The following is a 26,194-nucleotide window of genomic DNA, read 5'->3' on the forward strand; positions in this document are numbered from 1 at the left end:
GTAGGTATTTTATTCCTTCCCTCTTTCTTTGCTGTTCTTGGTTAAAACTCAGGATGATAGGATGTCCATTTAGTGAGCATATAACATAAAGCACTGGGTTGGTGCTTAATAGAAATGACCTCGCTTCACCCTCAGATGAGGTGTTATTCCTCCTGTTATATAAATAAGGAGACTGAGATTCAGGAATTAGCAATTTGCTAAAGTTAGACTACAAGAAAGTAGCGTTAGCACTTAAAAGATGTCTGCTCTTCAAAGTTCTTGTTGCATCTGAACTCTTTCATATTTGAGGGATTATTTGTTATATCTTGATGCTCTCCGCAGCAAAGCAGACAATATGCCAGATTAAACTCTATTGGTTTAATATAAAACTGTTTTTTATAAACTCATCCCAAGTTTATTTATAATGTTTTAGGAGACAGACTGAGAATGAAATTAACCAGTAAGATTCAGCACATGAAACAAACACATTAAAACAATATTCAAAGAAATTTCTCTCCCTCTCTATCACGAAGGACCTGATTTAGAGTGGAATTTACCACCATGCAAAGATAACAAAAGGCAACTTTTTCAAATTGCTTACAGTCAAACTTACAGAACAATGAAGACTATGTACTAAAGTCGATTTGACAAAAAAATTATTTTCATTGTAAAATTACTATCTTCATTAAAAATCTGCAGAGTATAAAATAAAAATATTTAAAATAGAAAATGTTTATAAAATATTTATAAAAATATTTAAGGGCTTCCCAGGTGGCGCAGTGGTTGAGAGTCCACCTGCCAATGCAGGGGACGCGGGTTCGTGCCCCGGTCCGGGAAGATCCCACATGCCGCGGAGCTGCTGGGCCCGTGAGCCATGGCCGCTGAGCCTGTGCGTCTGGAGCCTGTGCTCCGCAACGGGAGAGGCCACAACAGTGGGAGGCCCGCGTACCGAAAAAAAACAAAAGAAAAGAAAAAAAAAATATTTAAACCACCACATCATAGTCATTGCTAATAATATGGTGCATTTTCTTCTAGACTATTTTCCTATGGTTAGCTTTTTTCTAGATATATAACACAACACTAAATCTTGTTTATTTTCCCAAGATAGCATAAACCGGTCAAAGCTTTAATAGTTTGTAAACAATTTTCTTATTAAATAATGCAATATACATTTTATATACAAATTTTAATATTTTTATTATTATGGAATAATAAATAAACCCCTTACTGACAATATCAAACTCCAAAAAAATCTCTTGAAGTTAAGATTTTCTTGTGTCTTATTTGTCAGGAAAACCTGATCTGACCTGAACTGACGTGAGGCCACTTACCATCATTATTTATGACACTTAATATGAATATTCTTACAATTTACAATAGAAATACCCATGGGTTTGATTATGGGGTCCTGTCCCTTAGTTCCAACACACTATAAATTGTAAGTGACAGAAAAACCTCTGTTTCTTCTTAAGCCAGTATAATGTTGATACCTAAACCTAAAAAACTTTGTTCAAAAAAAAGAAATTACAGACCATAGCTGTCTATGAATATCAACACAAAAGTACTAAAGAAATTTTAGCAAACAGAATACAACATCACACACAATCAAGTAGGACTTATTCCAGAAATGCAAGGTTGGTTCATATTAGAAAATCTATTAATATCATAAACCATATATACTACCACACATGCTGAGAAGCCTAAAAAAATTTCAACATTCACTCATCATAAAAACCCTCAAGAAAACAAAAGAAAGGACACTTTCTTAACATGAAAAATATTTATATTCCTCAATCCTAAAACCAATATCTTACTTAATGGGAAAATACTAGAAGCACTTCTACTCAGATCAGGAACTGGGGGAGGGGGTCCAGTATCTCCATTATTATTCACTTTATTAGCAAATGCAATCAGAAGAAATAAATCAATTAAAGAATAAGAGGTAAACCTATTCCTACTTGTGGATGCTAAAATGGAAAATTCTAAAGAATCAATAAAAACAGTACCTCAAACAACAAAAGAGTTTTTTTTTAAGGCAACAGAGTATGAAATTAATACTCAGAAATTAACACCTTCCATAGACATTGCATTATAAATAAATAACAGAACCACACTGAAGAGGATGGGAAAGAACAGAGCTAACCTAAGTAACCTTCAGAAACAGTGTTTTGATTGCATACTTTAAGGCGAAAGACAAAAAAAAACTGTACACATATTGTACTGTAGTTAAAGATTTTTTTAGAGGTATAAAATTGCAATTGTGAAACTATTTTATGTGCATTTTCCAGATTGAGTAAATAATTTAAATACATTGATGATAACGAGAGTGAGGTTTCTCAGCGCTAAAATGTTACTAGAAATAGAAGGAAGTTGACTTGAATGAACCCTGTGATGATGGACTGGAATCAGATGCATCAATATAAACTCATGATTATATGTGTGTGTGTGTATATACACAAATAGATATAGATGTGTGTGTGTTTGTATATATACACCTATGTCCTAGCTCTGTCAGATGAGCGAGAACCTAGAAGCAACTGTAAAAGTTCAATCGATACACCTAGCACCCAGAACTTGGTTTCCATATATCCTTCTTCAATGAAAGGAATGAAAAATCCTGGAAGGAATGGTTGATCTCAGGAACAAGGTAGAGATGAGCATGGTGAGGGGATGAGGCAAGATGAGCCCCATCTTTTGGGGCCAGAAAGTAAGCAAGTGCTCAAACTTTGATGGCAAGTCAAAAGGACTGAGGAGCCAGTCGGAAGGTGCTCCCGATGACCAGAAAATAATAATGAATTTTATCTCATGGAATAAAACAAATATGCTTGAGTTCATACTACAGATAAGTGGTTGAATGAATACATAAGGATAAGATAGCTCATCCTTAGAGTAGAAATCAAATTAATAAATACAGAAGGAATGAGGCAAAGGGAAAATCACCATCTCACAGCCAGCACCATAATAACTGTTGCAGAGGCATGAATCAGTGATGGAGGATAAAATGAGTGGGCAGAGGTATATGAGAAAACAGGATACTCGTGTATTCTCAGACTGTCTTCCCACAAGATACTTATTAACTACAAAGGAAAAAAACCCATAAATTTAAAGTGGAGAAAACTGACAGACTCCACTTCAATCAAGTGATCAAACTTAACAACACCAGAAATGAGGTGTGTCAACATCGTTTACCTTCTTATATGACTCACTGAGGTCACGTCATTGCTTCTGGGGTATTCTTGCCAAGAATGAATAATCTGAATTTAATCATGAAGAAACATCAAACAAATCCAAATTGAGGGACATTCCCCAAATGAATTGGCCAGCACTCTTCAAAAATGTCAAGGTCATGAAGACAAAGGCTAAAGATGTTCCTCAAGTGAAAGGAGAATAAAGAGACATGACAATGGATTAAAGACCTAAGGCCAGACACTATCAAACTCTTAGAGGAAAACATAGGCAGAACACTCTATGACATAAATCACAGGAAGATCCTTTTTGATCCACCTCCTAGAGAAATGGAAATAAAACAAAAATAAACAAATGGGACCTAATGAAACTTAAAAGCTTCTGCACAGCAAAGGAAACCATAAACAAGACGAAAAGACAACGCTCAGAATGGGATAAAATATTTGTAAACAAAGCAACTGACAAAGGATTAATCTCCAAACTCTACAAGCAGCTGAGGCAGCTCAATATCAAAAAACAAACAACCCAATCCCAAAATGGGCAGAAGACCTAAATAGACATTTCTCCAAAGAAGATATACAGATTGCCAACAAACACATTAAAGGATGCTCAACATCACTAACCATTAGAGAAATGCAAATGAAAACTACAAAGAGGTGTCACCTCACACCGGTCAGAATGGCCATCACCAAAAAATCTACAAACAGTAAATGCTGGATTGTGGTGTGATGAATTGGGAGATTGGGATTGACATGTATTGATGTGTATTAAATGGATGACTAATAAGAGAAATAAATAAAAAATAAACATTAAAAAAAAACAAAAAATGCTGGAGAGGGTGTGGAGAAAAGGGAACCCTCTTGCACTGCTGGTGGGAATTGACACAGCCACTATGGAGAACAGTATGGAGGTTCCTTAAAAAAACTAAAAATAGAACTGCCATATGACCCAGTAATCCCACTACTGGGCATATACCCCGAGAAAACTGTAATTCAAAATGAGTCATGTACCACGATGTTCATCGCAGCACTATTTACGATAGCCAGGTCATGGAAGCAACGTAAGTGTCCATCGACAGATGAATGGATAAAGAAGATGTGGCACATATATGCAATGGAATATTTATTACTCAGCCATAAAAAGAAACAAAATTGAGTTATTTACAGTGAGGTGGATGGACCTAGAGTCTGTCGCACAGAGTGAAGTCAGAAAGAGAAAAACAAATACCATATGCTAACACATATATATGGAATCTAAAAAAAAAAAAAAAGTGGTTCTGAAGAACCTAGGGGCAGGACAGGGATAAAGACACAGATGCAGAGAATGGACTTGAGGACACGGGGAGGGGAAGGGAAAGCTGGGACGAAGTGAGAGAGTAGCACTGACATATATACATTACCAAATGTAAAATAGATAGCTAGTGGGAAGCAGCCGCATAGCACAGGGAGATCAGCTCGGTGCTTTGTGACCACCTAGAGGGGTGCGATAGGGAGGGTGGGAGGGAGACACAATAGGGAGGGGGACACAATAGGGAGGGGATATGGGGATATATGTATACATATAGCTGATTCACTTTACTATACAGCAGAAAGTAACACAACATCGTAAAGCAATTATACTACAATAAAGATGTTAAAATAAATAAATAGCATTTTTCTGCATAAAAAAAAAGACATGACAACTAAATACAATGTGTCATCCTGGATTTGATCCTGAACTAGGAACTAGGTTTATAAACTAGGTTTATAAATGGTACCAAGTTTTATAGCTAATATTAATTTCATGATTTTATGATTGTACTACTGTTCCATAAGATGTCCACATTTAGCGAAGCTGGGCGATGAGTTTATCGGATCTCTTTGTCACAGTTTTGCAGATGTTTTGCAACTCAACTTACTTCAAAATGAAACTTCAAACAGATTTCAAAAGTACTTGGGAAATGAATAGCAAACTAAATTCAAAAATAACAGATGAAAGAAATGAACAAAAATGGTATGAAAACAATTGAGTTGAAGCAAGATATATAATGGAAAAAATCAACTATGCCCAAAGTTGTTTCTGGAAACTCTTCATAAGACATTGAGAAAAGAAGAAAAATGAAATTGAGCAATACCACATGAAAATGAGGACATCCCTACAGTAAATTAAATGGTGTTAGAAATAGCTTTATGGTAGTAACTTAAAAACAGAACAAAGAGTGAAGAACCCACCACATGCATCGCCACCTAGTTTATGACAAAGATGCCATCTCAGTAAGTAGGGAAAACAATGAATTAGTTCTTTTCAATAAATGGTGCTTGATAAATTGAAAATGCATGTGGAAAAAAATGAGGCTTGACTACTTCCTCACACTGTATGCAAAACATAACAATAATTCCAGATGGATTGTAGACTAACATGAAAGGTAAAACAAGACAGCTTTTAGGAAAAAAAATGGCTAAAATTACAAAAAACAATACAAAGTGTTGACGAAGATACAGAGGAAGTACAATTCATACGTGACTGGTCCAGGTGTAAATTGGTTCAATCATCTTGAAAGATTGTGGGGCTAAAGCTGAACAAATACAGAGTTTTGACCAACACTGCACTCCAGGGACATAGCCAAGGGGATGAGTAGGTATATGCACCAAAGGACACGTACCAGAATCATAATAGCTGTTTTATTCATGAAAGCCAAAAGCCAGCAATAAGGCAATGTCCATCAATAATAGAATCAGTTAATAAATTATGCTATATTTATAAAATCGACTGCTCTATAGCCACAAAGAAGGATGAACAACTGTTGCCTACAACATGGATCAATCAATCCTACAGATAATATGGATTACAAAAATCAAGAGAACATAATCTATTATTCCATTTATATAAAACTCAAGAAACTGATAACACTAGTTTATAGTAAAAAAAAATGCATCATAGCGGTTACCTCTGGGAGGTATTAATTAGGAAGCACAACAAGGGAGTTCTTTGGGCTGATGATATTATTCTGTATCTTCCTATTAGTAGGGGTTATACAGGTATATTCACCCCTCATTTTCATTAAGCTGTACATTTAAGATTCATGTGCTATATTGTATGTAGGTGATAAATCAGTGGAAATTAAGAGAAAAGATTTTTTTCTTGAATGAATCCTCTTGTCTTCATTTTCACAGTTCAATATTCCACCTTATCAGACAGAGCTTTCCAAGGGACGCAATTAAAACCAAGTATTAATTTCTGAGAATGCATTTCTCCATCATATAACAGAAAAAGGGAAAAAACAGTTTTTATTGTCCAGCTCCTTTGCTGAAAATGCATGCTTTAGCTGTCTGTTCATTACTCTGTAGAATGAGAAAAGATAATATCCTGGCTTTTACGATAAAAGCTGATTATCCCATCTGTTCAAAGTGTTCATTTCTTCTCAAAAAATGGAGGGAAATGTTATTGGATACTGTACAGTTCAGCTCTCTGGGACATCTTAGAAAACTATGTTAACTTACATGTACCAAATCTGATTGTTTAAGAAAAAACCAATTTAAAATGAGGTATTATAAAATGAAATAAGGCATTTTTCTAAACAAAATACTTCTAGCTATATAAAGGTACTAATACAAAACAGCGAATTTCAATTTTCCTCAACATGAAAAGTAAGTATAATCACATTTTCCCTCAATAATCGTAAAATTTCTAGAAGTTTCCATCTCCACCAATTCCAATCAACTAACATTACTTTGAAATCTCTTAAACTGCAGTCCTCCATGATTTTTTCTCTGAAAGTTATACTTAAAAAAAATGAATAATATACAGTCCCTTTCCTTCAGGATTTCACATTCTGTCCTGGACGACAGTATTACAATATAACTAACTACATACTTGACATATGAAATGTGAGGACTAGTCGCCCAAGTACTGATTTCTACCCATAGCACGTGAGATGTTCAGGGTCTCTATTAGCCTCTATACTACTCACAAGGCCTATAATACAGTGTCTTGAACACAGATGGGTACCAATTTTTTTTTTCTAAATTCCATAAGGTCAATACTTAAGGCAAAAAGAAAAATTTCAATTATAAGTAATATCTTCTAAGAGATGACCAGGAAACACATACATATTCAATTATAAAAAGCAAAATAATAAAACAAACTCAATCTGGCAGTTGGGATGTGTTCTCATTATCTAGAAATTTTACTTATCACCCTTCTGTTCAACACCATTGTCAGGTAATTGAGGTATTACTGTCTATTCATAAAATGTCATTTACAGATCCAGGGGGAAAAAAGAAACTGTAATAGGACCATTTAGATAATCTTATTTCCCCTAGGACTTTGACAGTGTTTCATAACCCACAGATATTTGGGGCCATTATATTGTAATGGTCCTCTTTTGATTTTTGCTCTGCTCTATTCATACAATAAATAGTTTCTCAGTTCCTCTGAATTCAACTCTTCCTACTGCCATTACCAATGTTTCAATTTGCAGGCTGGATCTAATTGCTGAAGCATTTATTAGAACCCAGGTAGCAGCATGTTATTATCTTACTAATTACTGCTCCCCAGGAGACTTTGGAATTAATATAGGCCATTCTGCAAAAATAATGACCACTCAAATCACAGCCCTAACACACACGTAAGGGAGCACACTCAAATATAGTCCATTTCATTAGGAGTTTAGCAAAAGATGGAGAGGTTAACCCAAAAAAACCTGCAGAGAAGCGTAAAGGTTATATGGACTCATGGGTGTAAGAAAATGTTACCTTAGCAGAAAGTCCCCTAGTTCTGCCTTTATGATTCTGACAGTGATGTAAACATCACAGAAAGGAATCTTAAAGAAGAATTACATAATCCTTTCTCCACCAATTGTTAGCTCGTTTGCTGTAGATTTAAACACTGCCACAGGCTACTAATGGTTGGCAACTCACACTGTGGAAAATGTCACTGGGTTTTGCTATCCTACTAGCTGTGCTCCGTAGAGCAGAAAATTAAGCCTGACATATTTGGGGGAGGAGTTTTCTGCTTTGTAAGAACTTACAAAAATAGCTACACTTATTTATTACAGGGTCACATTTGTAAGTTCTTAGTAGCTCTGAGATAAACAATTTTATGACACGTGCTAAATTCTTAGTTCATTCTCTTAGGTGAATAGACTTTCGTTTCTAACCTTGAAAGACACATATATACACACAGCAAAATAAAATACTTTTAAATCTACAGCATATGAAAATAAACAGAAAAAATCAATATCTAAAACCATACACTTCTGCTTCGGTTTATTCTGACTCCTTTTGAATAAAGTCTGAGTACCTAATCACTTATCAAAATATTAGAGTTTCATCATGAATAACCTAGATTTGATGCACAAATAGAACCATGAATTTAAGTCATACCGGGTTCAAATTTATTTTGTTTGTTATATACATTTTGTTTGAACGATGCTAAAATGTAAAACTAATGATCCTTCTTTAGTTAGAAGTTTGTTTTGGCATATTTGATACATTTAAATGCATTTTTTTCTCTGTTATAGGCGACGTGTAGTTTTGCCATGAGAATCATACAGATTGCCCGGCCAAACTTAATTTACAAATGTGGAATAAAACTATGAGTTACTGAGATAAGTCATAGAGTAAGAGCCTCATTGAAAAAAATATTCACAGTACTGTCTCTAGAAAAGTTTGCACAACTTCTGCGATAACACCAAACCACTGATTTAATCACTCAGGGGCATTCGCCAACTTCATCAAAATGATACACCTCCCCTCTCATGCCAAATTTCTTTCTTCCCTGACTTTGTTCTTTCCTGCAACCTCAAAGAAAGGAACTTTCAGGCTTCGAGATTCTATATGTAATAGGGAGGAACAAACCTGACTCCATATTGGATCTGTTCCTTTTACTTTAACCTTTGTATTCTATTGCTTCTGCTTGGAGTTAAGAATGTTGCCTATAGCCTGAAATACACAGGATAGCCCATTCTCAAGGCTCTGACCTTTAAAGGTGTAACACTTTTCCATTCATACAGAGATAAAAGGTTGCAAAACAGAATAACATTTGTCTTGGAGATTTACAAGAACACTGTGACCTGACCTACCTGGACAGCTGCAAGAACAAAGGATTCCAACACCAAGAAGTCTGCAACAACCAACCATGCCCCGACCTCTCCTGGCATTTAAAAACGCTTTGCTGAAACCCTTCGGGGAGTTCGGGGTTTGGGGGGCATGAGCCACCAGTCTCCTTGCATGGCCCTGCAATAAACCTTTCTCTGCTCCAAACTCCAACGTTTTGGTATTACTTGGCTTCACTGTGAGCTGGGCACACCAACTTGCATTTGGTGCATTTCACAGCAGTGCTGTGAAACTTGCATTTTATTATACATGCCAAGAATTCTGGCCTTTGGAGAAAAATGCTCCCAAATCTCTCCCTTTCCTCAGCACCCCGTGTCTGTGCAAAGTTAGCAGTTTCACAGCACTGCTTTCTCTCACCATGGCTTAGAAAAGCATCCCCTCTGCCTTTTTAAAGTTCTATTGATCAAGCTAATGACATTTACTCAGCACCCGCTAAGTGAAAGTCACAGTTCCACTTGCTGTAAGGACATACGTATGCACAGGCCACGGTGTGGCTTTCCTTCAACAAAGATAAATGTCCTGTGATTCCTGTTTCATAAGGTAGCTCCTGAGGCCTGGAACGTCCTCCCTGTCCTAGCAGCCAAACAAACTCTCATCCACTTATCCACACCTGTCATCTTGTCTTTTCCATAAGTGTTTCCATTTGAATGAAGAAAAGCCAGCATCCCCCTCCCCCCTCTACCCACGAGCCATAATTCTGTACACCCTCCCCCCGGAAACATACACTCACGGCAGTATTTCCCGGAAATGTCTAAGCCTTTATTCTTATCTGACCTGATGCTTCTTTACAGATGATTCTCTATGTGTGACTCTCCACTACCTTTGCATGGGTGTCTGTAAATCCCTAGAGAAGAAAGATCAGTCTTGACTTTTTGAGCTGTCCGCACAATTAAACACTAGTGTCTTCTGTGATTATGACAATGATCAATCCAGAATTACAGAAGCTCCTTCACTCACTCCAAAGAGACTTCCAAGCAGAAACGCAGGCCTAAGGGCTATCTATCAAGTACAGTGACCAAGTGGAAGAAAGCGAGCATTTGGGTGACAATTCTGGCTCAAGAAAATGAGGTCTGCCGGTATATTTATATTTAAATATACATCTTCCTCCACGCTGTTTTTCAAGGTTTTTTATTTGTCCTACTCACCTGTGTTTAATAAGCTTAAATCAACTTTTAGGAACATTGAAGTTACATACTGTCCCTCATGACAAACACATGAACAGATTAAAAAAATACAAAAGCTCAAATTTGTAATTCCTAGGTTGCTGAAAACTACCATAAATTTTACCCTAGTGCCCAGATGTGTATAACTTGGGTAAATCAGCTTCCAGGTTGGGACATGGACTTCTTTTAAACAAACATCACATCTATGGTCATACATGTCACAGCAGCCACTCAATACTTTAAAATATGGGCTGGATTTTTAACAGTCTTCAAACTACCTAACAAGAGGCTGGCGGTATAAGTAGGGTTCCGACTTTTCTGCAATTTCTCTCTTCTTAAAAAGAAATCTCTATGCCTATGCATGCATTAGAATGGCTAAAATAAAAAAGAGAAACAACACAAGATACTGGCCAGGATGTGGAGAATCTGGGTCCCTCACACATTGCTAGTGGGAATGGAAAATGGTGCAGCCACCCTGGAGGAAGGACAGTGTGGCAGTGTCTTATAAAAGTACACATGCATTTAACAGACAACCTAGTAATGTACTCTTGGGCATGCGGCCCCAGGGAAATGAAACTTCTGTTCACATAAACCCTGTACACAACTGTTCACAGCAACTTTATTCCTAATAACCAACGACTGGAAATAGACCAGATGTCTCTCAATGGGTCCATAATACCATGGAATACTATTCAGCCATAAAAAGGAGCTAAACCCTGAGAGGTACAACGGCTTGGATGAACCACAAGGCAATGATGCTGAGTGCAAAGAGTCAGTCCCCAAAGGTTATAGCTATGACTCCATTTATATAACATTCTTGAAGTAAAATTTTAGAGGTGAGGAATGAATTAGTGGTTGACAGGGTTAGGGATGGGGAATGTGTGGCTTTAAAGGGGTAGCACAAGGGAGCCATGTGGTTATGGAAAGTTCTGGATCTTGATCTGGTGGTTATACAAATGTATACATGTGATAAAAATCATATAGAATACACGAGTGCATATATAACTAGTAAAACCTTTAATTTCTATTTCCTGGTACCAGTGTCTATTTCCTGGTTGTAATTTTTTTTTTACTATAGTCATGCAAGTTGTTACCTTTGCTGGAAACTGGGTTAAGAATACAGAGGACCCCCCCTGTACATTTTTGCAATTTTCTGTGAATCTATCAGTTCAAAATAAAAGTTACAAAGAGAAAGAAACCTTTTCAGGAGTCCCCCATATTTCTCTAGCTACTTTTCTGCTTCCCCGTCTACTCTCCCTACAGTGATGTCTCAAAAATCATCTGTTTGCTGTCTCTAATATCTTTCTTACACTATCTTTTTTTTTTTTTTTGCGGTACGCGGGCCTCTCACTGTTGTGGCCTCTCCCGTTGTGGAGCACAGGCTCCGGACGCACAGGCTCAGCGGCCATGGCTCACGGGCCCAGCCGCTCCGCGGCATGTGGGATCTTCCCAGACCGGGGCACGAACCCGTGTTCCCTGCATCGGCAGGCGGACTCTCAACCACTGCGCCACCAGGGAAGCCCTCTTACACTATCTTAAATCTGCTCCAATCACAGCTCTGACTCCTCCACCAGCTCTGTGGGCACTGCTCTCGTGAAGGTGACCAGTGACATCCACATTCCTGGGTCCCAGGCCAGCCATTCATCTTCATGTAGACCAGTCCTCCTGACCCAAGGACCACCTGTGACGGAAGTGAGCTCACACTGAGCCTTAGTGCTCTTTTCTACATCACGAGCCCTCCCACTCTTCCTTATCTTTCCTGAGTGCCTCATGCTCAGTCTCATTTGGAGCTCCTTCCTTAGATCCAAGAAACTCTTCTCTGTCTACCCATTCCTTTCGTAAACCCGTCCAGTCTCCTAGGTTGAACTAGTACCTAACCACTGACAACTCCCAAATTTGTATCTCCTGCCCAGTTCTCTGCCCTGAATTTCAGATTTGTATCCAACAGCCCTGGCAAATCTCTACGTAGCCAACTTATAGGTGTTTTCAACTTTACATGCCCCACACCAAACACCTGACAGCCCACCAAATCTGCCTATTCCCATTTTTTCCCTACATCAAACATTCACAACTCCTTATTTCTTGTAACACAACCCAAAAATAATGATGTCATCATTTTCTCCTCTCACTCTCTCATGCATCATGTCCAATCAGAGAATTCCGTAAGATGTTATGGAGAAAACCTGAACGAACTTTTTGGCCAACCCAATACATCCTGAATCTAAGCACTTCCCACCACCTGCACTGTTACCATCCTAATCTAGTCCACTATTATCTTTGGCCTGTATTCTTCCAACAGTGTCCTAACTCTCTCCTCTGGCCTTACTCCCTACAGTATATGCTCAGTGAAGTGGCCTAAGGAATCCTTTTCTTTTTTTCTAAGATTTAATTTTATTTATTTTTGGCTGCATTGGGTCTTCGTTGCTGCGCGAGGGCTTTCTTTAGTTGTGGCAAGCGGGGGCTACTCTGTTGTGGTGCACAGGCTTCTCATTGCAGTGGCTTCTCTTGTTGCGGAGCACGGGCTCTAGGTGCGCAGGCTTCAGTAGTTGTGGCTCGCAGGCTCAGTAGTTGTGGCACACAGGCTTAGTTGCTCCGAGGCATGTGGGATCTTCCCGGACCAGGGATCAAACCTGTGTCCCCTGCACTGGCAGGCGTATTCTTATCCACGGTCCCACCGGGGAAGTCCCAGGAATCCTTTCATTTATTTATTTATTAACATCTTTATTGAAGTATAATTGCTTTACAATAGTGTTAGTTTCTGCTGTATAACAAAGTGAATCAGCTATACGTATACGTATATCCCCATATCCTCTCCCTCTTGGGCCTCCCTCCCACCCTCCCTATCCCACCCCTCTAGGTGGTCGCAAAGCACGGATCTGATCTCCCTGTGCTATGCGGCTGCTTCCCACTAGCTAGCTATTTTACATTTGATAGTGTATATATGTCAGTGCCACTCTCTCACTTCGTCCCAGCTTACCCTTCCCCCTCCCCATGTCCTCGAGTCCATTCGCTACATCTGAATCAGGAACTCTTTTAAATCATAAGTTAGATCATGACATTCCTCTGCCCCCAAATACCCTATTCTTTCTGGATTCCTACCTTACTACTATTATCCCCTTTGTTCCCTCTGCTTTAGTCCACTGGCCTCTTTGCCCCTTCTGGAACACATCAAGTCCCTGACACAGAGCCTTTGCATTTGTCACTCCCCAGCCTGGATAACCTTAAGGATAACACTCCCTTTCCCCAATTCAGGTACTCAAACGTTACCGTGTAAATAGATCCCCATCATCCCATGCCTTACTCTGCTCCACGGGACTCACCACCACCTCATCATCTATATGAAATACCACTTCTTTCTTTACTATCTGTACTTTCCCCATTGAAGGCAAATTTCATAGGAAATGAGATTTTGTATTTTCTCACTTCGGTATTGCCAGTTTCCAAATCATGCCTGGAACAAATAAGGCTCTCAGTAAGTAACTGTGGTACAAATGAATTATTTACCCAATTATGCAAGTGATGCTCTACTTTCAGACAGGATGAGAAATGGAGTAGTTAGAGCACATGCACTCTAAGAATTCCGTAAGACCTGAAAAGCCACAGAGAACTCCACCTGCTCTATGACCGATAGCTCTGGCAATCCCCTGATTTCTGCAAGGTCGGCCAGTCTGATGGCCAAGTACGCCACAGTCACAGCACCTCTCCATTGGGCAACCAACAGAAACCCCTGGAGCCAGGACCTATCTGCTCCTTTCTGCCAGGGATTCCACAGTCCCAGGGCACCAAGGGATATATTGGATTGGCTAAAAAGTTTATTTGGGTTTTTCTGCTTGGGAAAACCCGACCAAACTTTTTGGCCAACCCAATAGCTGGGAGAAAGCATTGACCTGCACTTCTAGCTTCCTCTCATCCCAGGTCATCTAAAACGTGAACTCCAGTGCAGCCAATACCACATGTAGGTTACAAACATCTACATATTTGCTTGCCCAGGACTGGAACTTTCCCTTCAATGTTTGTCTGTTGAAAGCATCAGAATAACAGAAAAAATAATCTGTCCATTTATCCAACAAATCTTTGCAAATGGCCTACTAGAATCACACACTGTTCTAGACCCTTGGGATAAAGTAAGGCACAAAACAGGCCATACTCCTAACCCCATGAAGTTGATATTCCAGAGTCGGAGGGCAACAAACACTATACAGGCAAACGAATGAACAATTTAAGTTCAGATAATGATTGGTTCTGTGAAGACAATAAAATGGGATGATAAATTGCTCAAGCATTTCCTTTAAATTGGGTGGTCATGTTATTACTCTGAGGTGACATTTGAGCACAAATGTAAATAATTAAAAAGAACTAGTCATGCAAGAGCTGACGGCAGAATGTTTCTAAAAGAAGAAAAAGTTAAAAGGCCTTCAGGGACTAACTAGTGTGGTGTGCTCGAGAAATAAACAATGAAAGCCAGAATGTCTGCAGCATAGGGAGCGGGAGGGAAAGTTCTAGAAGCTGAAAATAGAGAAGCAGGTACTACCCACTCAATCCTAGGAACCCCAGGAAAGGAGGGTTTGGGTCTCTTCCCAGCTTTATTGAGGTCTGTCAAAATTGTCTATCTTTAAGGTACACAATGTGGTGATTTGACATATATATACACTGTGAAATGATTACCACAATCAAGCTAATTAACACATCCGTCACCTCACATAGTTACCATTTTTGTGTGTATGTGGGGAGAACACAAGATCTAAGATCTTGGCAACTTCCAAGTGTACAATTCATTACATGAACTATGGTCACCATGCTGTAAATTAGATGCTCAGAACTTATTCATCTTAGGGCTGGAAGTTTGTATCCTGTGACCAGTATCTTCCCATTTCCCCCACATTCCAGTTTCTGGCAACCACCATTTCACTCTCGGCTTCTATGAGTCCGACTTTTGTAGATTCCATATATAAGGGAGATCGCGCTGTATCTGTCATTCTGGGACTGGTTTATTTCACTTGGCATAACGTGCTCCAGGTTCATCCTATTGTTGCGTATGGCAGGATTTCCTTTTTTAAGGCTGCATAATATTCATTTTATCTTATACATACGTATAATATAAAAATACGTATATATATTATATAGGATTATATATACATATCACATTCTCTTTATCCATTAATGTGTCAGTAGACACTGGTTATTTCTACATCTTGACAATTGTGAATAATGCGGTAATGAACATGGGAGAGCAGAGTTCCTTTAAAATACTGATTTCATTTCCTTTGGATGTACACCCAGAAGTAATGATAGAATTGCTGGATCACGTGGTAGAGTTCTAGTTTCAATTTTCTGAGGAACCACCATACTGTTTTCCACAGTGGCTGTACCAATTTACATTCCCACCAACAGTGCACAAAGGTTTCTTTTTCTCCACATCCTTACTAATACTTGCTGTCTCTTGTCTTTTCGGTAATAGCCATTCTAACAGATATGAGGTGGTATCTCATTGTGGTTTTGATTTGCATTTCCCTGATGATGAGTGAAGTTGAGCTTCTTTTCATGTACCCGTTGGTTGGCCATTTGGATGTCTTCTTTGGAAGAATATATATTCAGGTCTTTGGTACATTTTTTTAATCAGGTTATTTATTTGCTATTGAGCTATATGAGTCCCTTGTATATTTTGGATATTAACTCCTAATCAGATATGTAGTTTGCAAGTATATTCAAACAGTTTGTATTTTAATCTAAGTGCAGGAAAAGCATCAGAGATATTACTTTGGAATACTGACTCTTGACTCTTAATGTTTTCTTCATGTGAAGGAAAACCTTTGATATGATCACTAGGGGCTTCTCTCATTTTCTCACATCTTTGAGTGGTGAGTTTGGAAGGAAGAGCCAGCCGTGAATAGGCAGCCCCTTCCCCTTGCCTGCAGAAAGCAAGGCTCTGGTCTGCCTTGGGCCCAGAGTTGAGCTCTGTGGTAACGTCTTTATCCCTGGAGCTCCTAGCTTGCAGGTATTCAGCCCTGCCTGTGACTGCCTGGGCCAGTTCATCACTGGCTGACACTCTGGTCTCCATGTTTGATACCTCTGTCTCCTTCCATTGCTTTAAAACCCTGGTGGCGAGGAGGGGGATATAACTCATGAGCCCTCTCAAACTCCAACAGGTTTTGTTTGTCTGTAACAAGAGACACAGGGATCTAATTTATGTTTTAGAACGATTACTCTGGCTTCCATTTGGAGACTGGATTATAGAGAGGAAAAATGAAGAGGTAACCAGGGACGGCATGACAGTGGTTACTCAGGGTAGAGATGGTGGTGGCTTGGACTAGGAATGGGAAGAGTAGACAGGGAGAGACAAATAATTGGAATATATATTCAAGTCGGAACCAAAGAGATTTTGTAAATTAGGTGTGGGGCTCAGAACAAGTCAGCATCAAATATGACTTCCAGGTTTCTAACTTGAGTGGCTGTGGGTAAGGAATAGCTATAATCCAAGTGCGGCTCTCAGGCAGGGTAGACAATTATGGAGCCCAGTAGAGAGGTCAGGAAGAAAGTATAAATTTGGGAGTTTTCAGATGTGCTTAAATTCATTGGGATTATATGAGATAGAGAACCTGGGGAGAGGATACTGATAGAAAAGAGAGGAGCGCTGAGGACAAAGGTATGGGAAATGACAACGTTAAATGCTATGATTCTAGAAAGGATGGAATTAGATATCTGTGCTTGGAGGTGAATTAAACCAGAGACAGGAATTTATTTCATTCATAAAGGATTATGTTAGAAAAAGGGAAAGATTCAGACAACAAAAAAGGAGCAACCAGAAATGTTATGAAGCAGAAGCTAAGTGATTAGGATGTTGGAGCAGACCAAAATGGAAGAGAAACATGAATGGAAGAACAGGTGGGCCTCATGACAGTGAGAGCGAAGGAAAACGTCATCTTCAATGAAGTTCTGCAAATGAAATAGTTTTCAAACACAAAAAGATGATGAGATAAATGAAGCAAATTTGGATAGGTTGGTTGGAAATGAGAAGTCTACAATCCAGTGTTAGGATCACAGCACTTCATCGTCAAAAGGATTTACTCCTGGGGATGAAAAGGGGAGAATTTCCGTGGAATGAAAGAAGAACCAATAAAAGTTGTTTTTATTTGTCCCTTGTTTGTGAGAAGAGTTAAATGATGAGACATTAACATTAAACCTAAACTTTAGTTAAAGCTACCTCCTGCAGAGAGAAAACCAACAGAAATTGTAGTTTTTCTATCAGGACTTTGGATCAGAAGGCGTTTTCAGGGAGTATCTAATATAGTAATAGATTATGTTAATTAATAGAAACATTATTAGTAGTCTGTTTTATTGATGGTACACCCAAAAGGAACTGAAGACTTAAATTTTTCCAAATTAAAATAGTACAAAAAATAATAATGAATTTTCTGGCCTTCTAACACCAAATCTAGTACAGTTCTCTCAAATGACAGCCTTAAGAAGCAGGGACAAAGAAAAAAATCATTCTGTAAAGTTCAATGTATAGTCTTGTATGTATTCTATTCTTAAATCAAAATAGTTATTTAAACATATGGTAAAAGGAAGATACAAAAGAAAATACATTCACATTTCCAACTACAGATTAGACAGAAGAGTGACAGCAGAAATTACACTGACAAACACAGAGATTGGAGGCAGAAATTCCAAAATGAAGGAGTGAAGGGTTCTGCAAATCCTCTCCCCCAAAAGCAATGAGAAAACTTGACAAAATTATAAAAAAAACAACCATTTCTGAACTCTGGAAATACAGATGTTACAAAGTTAGCTCGGGCAAGGAATTAAACCAATCAACAAACAGCAATAGCAATAAAACCAGGGAGGGGGGAGTGGTGGGTGTGGGGAAGAGTCCAAGGTTGCTATATTATCTAAGATGTCCAGTTTTCAACAAAGAATTTATGAGACATGCAAAGAAACAGGAAATTGTGATCCACAGTCAGGAAAAGGGCAGAAAATAGAAACTGAGTGAGCCCAGATGTGGGATTAAGTAGAAAGAGACTGCAAAGCAGCTATTATAAACATATTCAAGGAACTAAAGGAAACCAAATTCAAAGAATTAAAGGAAAGTATGATGACAATGAGAGTTCAAATAGAGAATATAAATAAAGAGAAATTATAAAGAAGAAGAAAATGAAGTTCTAGAGTTTAAAAATACAATAACTGAAATAAAGTCATAAAGGGCTCAAAAGCATGTTTGAGTTGGCAGAAGAAAGAATCAGCAAACTTAAACATAGGATCAATAGAAATTGTACAATATTAAAAACAGAAAGAAAAGAATGGGGAGTAAACAGACACCTACAGAATACCATCAAGCACACTAACATATGTGCAAATGAGGGTACCAGAGGAGATGAGAGAGAAAAAGGAATAGACTATTTTTTGAAGAAATAATAATGGCCGAAAACTTCTCAAATTTGATGAAAAATATTAATCCACAAAAAGCCCAAAGGATTCCAACAAACAGAAAGAGGTACACCTAGGAACGTCATGGACGAATGGTTGAAATGCCAATATAAAGATAAAATCCTGAAAGACAAGGGGAAAAAATGATGTATCACATACAGGGACGTCAGAAGGATGACATATTTAGTAAAGTGCTGTGGATAAAAAAACCAACTATCAACTGAGAATCTTATATCTAGCAAGATTTCCCTTCAGAAATGAAGAAAAGATAAGCAAGGGCTGAGATACTTCACTGCTACCAGACCTGCCCTAAAAGAAATTCTAAAGAAAGTCCTTTAGCTGAAAGGAAATTACACCAGATGGTAACTTAAATCCACAAGAAGAAATGCAGTGCCAAAAAAGAAAAATTCATAGGATAATATATAAAAGCTGTGTAAATATATTTTTTCTTCAACTGATTTAAAGCTAACGGCACAAAATAAGCATTGTACATCTCTATTGTTGGATTTATAGCACATAAAGATGTAAAAATATGACAGTAGTAACACAAGGAGATGGAAAGAAATGTAGCCATATTGCAATAAAGTTTCCCCCTTAAAACACTAGAAACAGGGCTTCCCTGGTGGCGCAGTGCTTAAGAATCCGTCTGCCAATGCAGGGGACGTGGGTTCGAGTCCTGGTCCGGGAAGATCCCACATGCCCAACTAAGCCCATGCGCCACAACTACTGAGCCTGCGCTCTAGAGCCTGCGTGCCACAACTACTGAGCCCATGTGCCACAACTACCGAAGCCTGCGCACCTAGAGCCCGTGCTCTGCAACAAGGGAAGCCACCCAGTGAGAAGCCCGCGCACCGCAATGGAGAGTAGCCCCCACTCGCTGCAACTAGAGAAAGCCCAAGCGCAACAACGAAGACCCAACGCAGCCAAAAATAAGTGAACTAAATAAATTTATAGAAGAAAAATTATTTTTAATTTAAAAAAAAGAACAAAGAGCAGGGGATCAGTAATCAGGCCTATGATCTAGCTGTCTAAGAACTTTGACATCATTAAAAAAAAAAACTAGAAATGGAACAGCAAACTAAACCCATAGAAAGCAGATTCCATAATTAGGAAAAGTTTAGAAAAGGCAAATTTACAAAGACAGAAAGCATATTAATGGCTGCCTGGGGCTTGGAGGCAGGAACAAGAATTGCCTGCCAACAGCCTCAATGGTCTTTTTGATGTGACAGAAAATGTCCTAAAAGTGGATCGGAATGATGACTGTGTAACCCTACAGGTGTACTTTAAATCAGTGAATTATACAACTAAAATGAATGAATCTGACTAGGTAATGTATACCTCAATAAAGCTATTAAAATACAAATGACTGGCAGTGGGAAAATATGCATGAGAATTGCACAAATAAATGAAATTCTGTATTACTAAATTGAGCTATCCAGTGCTACTCATAGGCAGAGATTTTTTTTAAATTCGTTTAATCCTGTCTTTACAATTTTATTGTCAATAAAATACCATCTTCTAGTTTTATCCATTAGAAATGAATTTTTTTTTTTTTTTTTTTTTTGCGGTACGAGGGCCTCTCGCTGTTGTGGCCTCTCCCGTTGCGGAGCACAGGCTCTGGACGCGCAGCCTCAGCGGCCATGGCTCACGGGCCCAGCCGCTCCGCAGCATGTGGGATCTTCCCGGACCGGGGCACGAACCCGTGTCCCCTGCATCGGCAGGCGGACTCTCACCCACTGCGCCACCAGGGAAGCCCAGAAATGAAATTTTTAAATAAACTATTTGACTGTTGTCTTAACTATAAATTTAAATTTCAAAACTTAATATTAAGTCAAAAGCTGTATCTCTAGTCTCACAAAAATGTGGGTAGCTTGTAATTAGTTGAAGATTTTTTTTTTACATCAGTATTTATATATCTTGTCTTTCCTCTTTAGCAAAATACTGATTTTTTCAAGTGGAATTACATTAAGATTACAACAAATTATGATAATTTTGGCCAAAAATCAATAAACATATAGATATGGTCAAAATGATTCAAATATATATTCATCTGATGTAGTCAGGGACCACATTCTGCGATAAAACTCCCCTAGATCTGGATTCTACTTAGCAAAATTCCAATATAAAATGAAATTTATATATGTATAACTGATTCACTTTGTTATAAAGCAGAAACTAACACACCATTGTAAAGCAATTATATTCCAATAAATATGTTAAAAAAAAAAGTAATGCCTACAAGAACAAAAGTCATCATTGTTCTTGTTTGCTGAATGTTTCTCCTAAAAAATAAAAAATAAATTAAATAAAATGAATTTAAATCATCCTGCAACCTAAAACAGTCTATCTGGGTCCCAAATAATCATCTCTTAAGATATGCTTAGCTGTAAATAAATCTATGTTAAATCAAACTATCAAAAATTGAAAAATTTGAACCATTTTAAGGGAGGTTGGGGAGTTGAATTTTTCTTGGAAATTAGGGTTCTGAGGAAAAAAATCTGAGTCCCTTTAATATAAAACTTCATTTGCAAATCTGATAGAAAAGTAGTAACGAAGAGGAAGTCATGTATTAACACGAGGACTGTTTCTTGCAGGAGGTGAAAAATCTTAGCTATTTTGTTCCAAGAGCCAGAGTACCTAAATGGAATAGAGTATATATCCATGTATTAAAGTTTCACGCAGGAGTGTTTAGGAAAAAAAAATGTCCATGTAGGATCTTTAGTGGGGCAATAATGAAAACAAAGTAAGAAACACTGGTATAGATGAGACCCATATGGATGATTTCAAAATAATTTATCTGGCTCTCCCCTAACTCCTAATTTTTAAAGATTCTCACTGTAGTAAGAACCTGTCAGTCACCCTTACAAAAAGTGAACTCTCCCTGCCTCATAATGTGAGATAACATTAAGCACATCCACTTTCCATGCATATTTCTAGAGACAAGATCCAAAGAGTCAACAGTGCTTCTGATCTTTCACGCCATAAATCACACATAATCTAGACAAGCATACAGACAGGGAGCAAAGTAATGCCACAGAAAAACTTGATTCTTTGCTCTTCACTTTCGTAAGCTGCAAATGCTATGTAATAATGTAGTATATTGCTTTGTCAGTCGGGGAGGGAGGGACTCTTATAATCAAGTTTTCTTATTCTGCAGCTGCTGAACAAAAACAGCTAGAACTGTGCTTATCTAGTACACTGCATTTTCTCTGCTGACCTAAATTATAAAGCACTTGCTTCAAGACGATCCAAGCAAACTAATTTTAAACACCAATTACATCCAACACATAATACAGTTAGTTATTCAGAGTACCAATGCAGATACATCAGAGGGACTGGCATAGTATAATTTCAGAGAAATCAGTTGGCACGTGGCTTTCAGAACTCTGTAAAAACTCATCTGGTTAATGATTTGAGTCAATATTTTTAGAATCAAAAATGTATTCTTTATGATCATTTTCCTAATTTTATCCTCTTTAAATTGCTTTCACTTCATCTTACCAAATAAGCTTTCTTTAACAACAAAAAATTGCAAACTTTCTAATTCAATGCATCTACTTCTTTCAGAAGTACTAAGAAATCAAATTCTTCCTTAAGAAATTTAGCAATTCTTTCAAATGTCACACAAAAATAAAATGATTTACAGGGACAGAGGGAACACTCAGAAATAGTAAATTCGCTTCTTCAGGAAACTTAAGTGGTTTTTTTAAAATGGTACTACTCTAATGTTTAGTTGATTACCTATTTTTATCAAAATGCTAAAAAATCTTAATGAATCTTGTTTTGTCAACATACGTTTGTACAAAGGATATAAGCAAGGTACTCATTTTAATGACCTTTAAAACAAAGAGCAATACACATGTGGTATGACTGCACTGGGGTAAATTCAAGATTCTCGGGAGAAAAGAACAATTTAAATATAATACCTAAGACATAGTTTTAATGTTGGTAAATCAGAGGCATCACCATGGTTAAAGTTTCGTTCTGAAACGTTAAGCGTTTTCTAACAAATCTTTCCTTCCTATTCATCACAATTTTATCTCCCAATTTGGCCAACGGTATTTAGTTTTTATGACTCAGATATTGTGAGGGTTAATTGTATGTGTGAGCTTGGCCAGGCCACAGTATCCAGGTATTTTTCGATGAGATTAACATATAAGGCAGATTCTCCTCCATAATGTGGATGGGCCTCATCCAAGCAGTTGAAGGCCTTTAGAAAAAGACTTGATTTGCCCCGAGGAAGAGGGAATTCTGCCAGCAGACTGCCTTCAAACTTCAACTGCGATGTTAACTCTTCCCTGGGTCTCTGGACTGCCAGCCAACCCTGCAGGTTGTGGACTTGTCAGCCCCCAAGTGCTTAAAATAAACCGCTCGATAGATAGATCTTATCTGTATCTACATACATTTCATATCCTATTGGTTCTATTTCTTTGGAGCACCCTGACTACTACAGATTTATGATACTTTATTTTAAAGGTGGTATAATATTACTGAAAGGTTTTAACAGAGGAATGATTAACTCACCCGTGGAATGCTATTTGAAATAAAACTGTTATTAAAATTCATACTCCTCTCAGTCGATAAGAGACAGAACAGAGGGCAAAAAAGCGCTATTTCTCTCATCCCCTCTATTTCTCTATTGCAAACACTGATGAAGCAGTGACTGTGGAATAAAGTAAGTTAAAGACTAGTACAAAATTTTAAGCAATACAGCTGACCCCCATCCTACTTTAGAGATATGTAGCTATTTTCCCAATGGAAGGAAACATTCAGATAAGCAAGGACAAATCTCTAAGGTCACAAAATCATCTGATGGGACAGCCAGAAATAGAACTGCCTGTCCCTGTATCTGAGATGTAGTCATCAGTTGGAATAATTTTCCCTAAGTTTTTTTTGTGTGTGTGTGTGTGTATATGTGTGTGTATTCCATTAAGAATATTTGTTATTCTACCTTGTCTCTAGCTGACAAGAACCTCTCCAGTTTTATCTTCTGATTTGAATTATCATCAAGAACTGCAAACATTATGCAATTCCTTACTTACCCAGAACTTATTGCTTTTTTCCTAATTCAAGTAATTTTACATTGTCTGTTTTCCCTAGAACTATGATATCCATCTAAGAACCCTGCCTTAGTCTTTCTACAGTCAAATTAAAATACCTACTGAACAACCAGGTACAATGCCAGGCAGTGAGTGTTGGACAGAAAGACAAGCCCAGGCTCTTGGGGAAGAGAGAGGACAGGAATTCTGCCCAGAGTGAAAGAGAATAGAAGTGTGTGGATGGAGTTGGGAGATTGGCTAATAGGATTAGGGGAGAAAATCTGGTACAACTCTTGCCTTAGTTAAAAAAAAAAAAAAAAAGGAGAATGGTGCTCAAGGCAATGGACTAAAGCAATTCAGTGATGGAGACACAAAGGACTAGGCAGGTGATCAAGGGAGAGCATCCTTGAGTGGGGAGTGATACAATTAGGAACACATTGTTGTACCTATTACTGTCACGGGAGTGGAAGCAGTGAGCATCATGGAGGCTAGAAACCACAGTCGTCCCTTGGGATCCATGGGGCATTGGTTCCAGGACTCCCCACGGGTACCAAAATCCGGAACCCGTGGGCCCCGAAGGCCGACTGTAATTAAGGGGCCAGCACTGTAGTCCAGGTGAGAAAGGCAAGGTCTTCAGTCTTAGGAAAAAGGTAGTAAGACTAGAGGGAGGGGGTGGATTTGAACAACCAGTGAGGAGGCAAAAGCAGCGAGACCTCCTGAATGTTTCGAACGTGGAGGAGAAAGATGCTGGAGTAAAGAACGGTCTGAATATTTTAGTTAAGCTAGAGAAGGGGTACAGGAAAACCTATCAGGGAGAGAGGAAAACCGAGGAGGGAGATGGTAACATCACCAACACAAAGTTCTTGTGGGATATTCACATGGAGATGATCATTCATCTACTGAAGTTGGAGGCCCGTGAAAGAAGCTGAGGTGGAAATAGGGATTTGAGAATCAATGGTGCACAAGTAACTGAAACCACAGTCATTAACGAGAAGGCTCGGGCAAAGCACCATTTTTAAGTGCAATGGCTTTTTGTTGAGCATTTCTCTTGTCCTCAATACTTTTTTTTTTTTTTTAATCAACATCATCTACCTAGTCCTGCTCTAGTATTTAATGGCACCGAGAACTAATTCCAGTCTCATGTCTCTGGACAGGAAAATGAAGCAAAGCTTGGATTCCTATCTCCCCTAGAAAAACGTGGATGATAGAATTGCTAACGATCGTAAGGAAGAAAGGTGAAAAGGTGGCTCTGAGTACACGCTTTGTATTTCTTATCCCCATTCTCCGCTTCTCTATCTCCCAAATTCTGTTGTGTATGTACACGCATGTGTATTTTTGATCTTTTTCAAAACTAAGCATGCTTGATACCCACCTGAAACAATGCCAAGAAAATTAAGAAAATGCTAATCATCTCCCCTTCTACCCTCACGGGAGGTAATCAACTAAGTCTATTTAATAACATATTATTACCCAATCGTCAGCCTAGTGTACTTTTTAAGCCAAAAATAACAATGTAACAACACAATACAGCACACATACACAATCACACTCAACAAAATGAAACAGAAAGACTCAGGAAACTTCAAAGATTGCATAAGCAGTTGTCCCTTTCATTCATTCAAAAACAACTTGTGCTAGGTACAGAGAGACAGAGAGAATGTCACTAAGACTGTCAGTGTCCTTGAGGAGTTTACAGTCTAGCAAGGGAAACAGACAAATAGGCAATTAAAATAGACTTCGCTGCACAGCAGAAACTAACAACAGTGTAAAGCAACTATACCCCAATAAGAAAAATAAAATAATAGACTTTGTTAAGTACAATGTATACAGCTAAGCGCAGGGCCAGGGGGTGAGGCAGACATAGAGAGAGGCGTAAGAAAACTCCATGACCTCTACAGCACAAAAGTATGGCACTAAGAAAGCCTGCATTTAAGCATCTCGGCTTTAAAACTTGCAGTTTTTCACATATCCATGTAACGTATATTAAGGCAGATCACATCACATGCATCTGTGATTTAAACAGACAGCCCTCTTAACCCACAAAGGCTCCGATGACTCAAACCCCATCTCACTTCAGATGTTACTATGATCTGCTTGATCTCACCACTGCTGTAAGCTTTTTGTAATCACCCTTGTAACTTCTAGTTTTGATTTTTGAGTCCTTAATCATTGTCTGTTCAAACCGGGCTCTGTGCACCTATTTCAGCTAGGAATAGAAAATACAGGAAGATTACAAATCCACGAGGCTTTCACACAGAGAGCAAATATTTTGGTCTTTGGAATGAGCCTAAGGCGAAATAGCAAAGCA

The 26,194-nt window shown here is 38.3% G+C and overlaps 1 protein-coding gene across 1 annotated transcript in view; it reads right to left on the bottom strand.

The window, feature by feature from the left end:
• DLGAP1 (DLG associated protein 1) overlaps window positions 1–26,194 on the bottom strand; it is a gene marked incomplete at both ends in the record, with an annotated part of 968,578 nt that overhangs the window by 727,753 nt on the left and 214,631 nt on the right. The window lies entirely within an intron of this gene.

Source organism: Stenella coeruleoalba, assembly GCF_951394435.1.
Source record: "Stenella coeruleoalba genome assembly, chromosome: 14".
Taxonomy (NCBI): Eukaryota; Metazoa; Chordata; class Mammalia; order Artiodactyla; family Delphinidae; genus Stenella; species Stenella coeruleoalba.